Raw genomic sequence first — 4,908 nt, forward strand, 5'->3', positions numbered from 1 at the left:
GCGAAATTGGAGTCCCAGTCAACACGGTCAAGCACAGGCGCAGATTAGACCTTCTTCTGAGGACATGGTCTGACGGAGTCGATTGAAAACTTTTTTCGTTCACGTGCCTAGCATTTAGCATTATTGAAGGAACCACTGAATCGTACTTTCTGCCACCATTCGAGTTAAGTCGTCAGATAACCTTTTGAAGCCCTCAAGAGAGGGTAACACATTGGATTTGTTGAATGTCTGTTAGAAAGAATCTTGACTGCCGGTTGCTAGTAGAAAACTTTACATGCCCTGAGATCTATGAGGCTACAATGTCAGCAGTAAATTTCAAAAAGCTACAAATTTGGTTAAAGAGAAGTTTATGCTGGCTTCCAATCGTTATAATTTCTATGGCATTCGTACTTCAGTATGTTAGCATTGTACCGTATGCACTCCAGTGGCTACTCCAGTGCATGTTATTGTACTGTGTAGTTTTTGCCTGCGTTCAGTGGTTACAGGTGGGCAGCTGTCTATTTGCAGCCTGTAGGCTGCGTAGTAAATGATGAGTGCCTTACCTATCTGTCTGCAAATAGTTGTCGCTGCACTACGTTTGATGGAGCTATCCATCTTTACATCTGAAGACACTTTTAAACGTACGCGCCACATTCGTGCAACTTCATCAACGATCCCAACGCAACATCCTTGAGCCAAGGTTCCTGATACCCATCCCCGTGCATTCCACTGTGCTCGCGCGCGTACTGTGAACACATTTGGGATAACAAGGGTTAACTAGAATCCCACCACTCCACCACAGATCACGCAGTCGACGTTAGATGATCGCTGTCGTCCGCGGCAACTTGTTGTTATTACATTCTTAAGCATGATTTATTGCTAAAAAGCTGGTGCGACCAGCACACCCTACGCATCGGGGCTAGCAATTCTGATAGAATCTGCAACGTTACACTGTCGTTATGTACCGTTCCTCTTGACTTTAACTTTAATAATTTCGCACATGGGCTTTTATCGTCCTAAATTGAATATATTTCGATCATGTGGATAATTCTCATGAAAACAAATAGCGCTGTCTTATTTCTTTTAAATTCTATAATTACATAACAACAAATGTTTAGTAAGAAGTGCATGCTATATCGCAAGATGAAACCCATCCCTCCACCTATTTAACAGCGCATCCAGCCTAAGCGTCTCAATGCCCTCGAAACCCCGTACGATCTCGCCCAACAGATGTCAGTTAATTTACTCTCCACGTTAAAATGATAAAATTCGACATGCCTACAGTTTATAAGCCATCAAAAGTGCGACCCGTCTTAAAAAAAATTTTGTTTTTCAGAACCGTCGGGAACTCCAGATGTAGGCATAATGCTAATACACTCTGGGTTGCTGCGCTGATCAACAGTAAACCCGTTTAATGGGCTTAATAATGTACTCATGATCTCACTTAGAATTGTTATCATTGTTCAATTAATAACATTTCTACATGACTTGATTTAAACCATTCAACCAGATATTCATACATTGTAGCTATACACCTCAAACCACATACTATATACTGATACACCTGCAGATTAACCCACATCAGAAGACATGATTACAACTTGTGCCATCAGCTTGCTGTGATCCATAAGCGCTGCGCGCGATGATACGCCAGTCCGCGTGATATGCGCACAGCGCCGCGGAACGCCGACGCTGAATGCTCATATTTGTATATATTATTATTTGAGATGTCAGCATGTATTACATCTTTATCATTTTTTATTTTCTGTCCTGTTTTCCTCTGTTACCACTATACGGCGTAATGAAGTGTAACTTTTATCAAGAAGAATCCACACGGGATGTGCCATATTCCAGTTTATTTGTTGTCCAGTTGTCCAGTCATCGTGTTCTCTAATGTTCAGTAGGTTATCGTAAATAAAAAGCAATTAATGATTTTATATAAATTATGAGAACATATTTTATAAATAAATTCTATAAAACAGTCATGGTGGTTTAACATAAAGCAGACATGTATACCGACAACTAACCACTGCAACCAAACCACTAAGGACTAACTACGAGCTACTATTTAGATGCTTATATATATATAATATCAGGAGTCTATCAATATTGATAGACTCCTGATAATATATATATATATATATATATATATGCGGTGAATATTTGCTCACTAACGTTCTTCATAATTCTTTCAATGGGCATGCAGATAGTATATATTGTAAAGATACGGGTTTTCATGACATTAATCACTATTAATTGTGTTTTTGTTATTATCAGCTCCATTCCTTTCGAACTCATAATCTATTTTAGCTATATACGCACATCTATCGAGTTATATTTAATCTAGCATAAATAACGTTAAAAGTAATAAATTAATGATACTCGACTATCATAAAAGTATGTAAAAATAGATTACAGCCGCAACAACGTCGCGAACAACAGCAACACGGACAACAAAAGGTTAAATTAACTGAGAACTTATTCCCACTATTACAGCCATCGAATGATTAGGTCGTTCAGCACTTCATTTAACGTCTATATGCCTTTTCACGTGACAAGTTTCGACTGAGACATTACAACATACGAGAATATTGTATATAGTAATAATAAAACGCGAACGGTGCTCAATAATTGATACGGGTCAAGCAGGGGGTTAGTCGATACAACAGGGAGGTGGGGTTACAAGAAAAAAGGACAAGCTCACCCTCTTGTCTACCAAGTGACGAATCTAAACATCAAGTATGATTTGTGGACTCTAGAGCTATGCCTATGCCTACTATTATTAACGAACAATGAAAGTTAATTAACCCTCATCCTGGAACCCTTTAGAACCACCCATTGGCATCTCATGCCAATTTTTCCTGTTCTCACCTGAGTTAGAAACAATTTTTCTAAATAGGTGCACTGTGTTTATCGTGATCGAAATTTTAGTAGTATTAGCTTCCTAATTTATTCTTAATTATTATTCGTGTTTTTTCATAGTCCCTCGCGCCATCTATACGAAGTTTATTGTTAAAGGTGCGATATTTGGTCGTTAACCCAAGTTACTTTCAAATGCATTACAAAGTAGATAAAAATGTCTTAACAGTCAAAATTTGTTAACATATTTGCTTTGAGCTAGGGATTTTCGCCTTCTCATTAAATAATCCTCCTTCGTGAGAGCATGCGCGAGTCCCCGGATGCAACAGCGATCCTTCACCATCCATTCATAGACGTGTGTGCTGACGAGAAGCTGGCATGCTCAGGAGCGGTATATAACATGGCCACTGAATAGAGAGCTAGTAAATATAGTAAAACTCCGTTTGGCTGTAAATAAAATGTTTATCTATAGTGGGGTAAGATTATGCCTACATAATATCATACCAATTAAATAAACGTAATCATCCAGATATTTATTTGGATTCAATGGGAATACTTCGTCATTGATCGGATATATTGAAATAATATATGTTGGTAAATGATGTTACGCCGTTGAAACGCAGTCGAATATAATTATGAAACTCCGTTAAAATCATACATATCGTAACATACTGAAACAGCGAAATGTCTGGATTTAATAAATAAAAAAGTTTAATCATAATCTGAATGCATGCTCTAATGCAACCCGTTGTATACCTTCCTGGAATAACGCCAACAAAGAAACAGACAAAAAGCTGCACACATTAAGAACTCATACATAACATCTATGGTAAAGATGGTTGAATTTTGTGTATAAAACTTTAGCTGACGCGACACCTACCCTATATGAACTATGTCTATACAAACGCATAAGGAATAACAAATATCTACTAATCCCACATATCAACCGTCCGTGGCTTATAAAATATTCAATAATTCAATACATCAATCCTAGGCTTACAATCATGAGAACATGATTTTTTTCCTATATAGGACAAGACCATTAAGACACAATAAAAGTTACAACTACCCAACAGTATTAACATAGCCTATGTATATCTCTTTAGATCTAAAGCTAGCAGCACACTTCACCATTTTTGTTGCTCGTACAGGCAATTTTCGTGGTCGGCAATTTTTGTGGCCGTTGCCGCGTCACAGCACACTTCACCACAAAGCACACAAATTGCCAACACGAAGCAATTTTCGTGGTGAGAAATCAAACCGCGTTTGATTCTCGGCAATCGTGGCGTCGCCACAAAAATGGCAAGTGTGCGCGGGGCCGGCAACGACGACTCGCCACGGAAATTTAGTGTGACACGAGTTGCCCGAAAAGATCAAACCGGTTTTGATTTCTCACACCGAAAACTTGCCGCTGGTCGGCACACTTGTCGGTGGTTGTGCTGTGAGCCGGCAACCGGCCACAACAAATTGGCCGACCAAACGAAATTGGCCTGTACTGAGCACCGGAAAAATGATAGGAAATGTGTGCTGCCCGCTCAAGCGAACATGCCACATGTTGTATAGGTATCATGTATATTATATATATATAATATATATAACTATATATAATATATATATATATATATAATACTCTGGAACATTGACCTATTGTTCTGTGCTTAATTTCCTTGTTATGAGTGTAGTTCGCCGCCTAGAAACCGCTAAATAAAGTATGAAATAGGCAGTTCTTGAGCAAGTGATTCATTGAGCAATTCGTCTTTAACAACACTATAGAATAGATGAAATATTTTCTCGCATTATCAAGATCGCACAACAATATCCAGCTGAAACTACTAAGTATACCTAGCACAGCTGATTGAAGAGTTACTACACATGAATCTCTTGTCTACTATACAGCCTTATGATATATAATCACCAAAGAGTACATAATAAGATTATGTACTCTATTCATGTACTCTTGATCAAACTATACTACCATGTCTATGTATACATGAACAGAGGCGTGTAAAGAAGGTAAATTTCTTGCTTTAGACGCTCTTGATACTAATATATAAGTCCACTAATACGTAA

The sequence above is a fragment of the Priapulus caudatus genome, unplaced genomic scaffold (genome assembly GCF_000485595.1).
Source record: "Priapulus caudatus unplaced genomic scaffold, Priapulus_caudatus-5.0.1 Scaffold239, whole genome shotgun sequence".
NCBI lineage: Eukaryota > Metazoa > Priapulida > Priapulimorpha > Priapulimorphida > Priapulidae > Priapulus > Priapulus caudatus.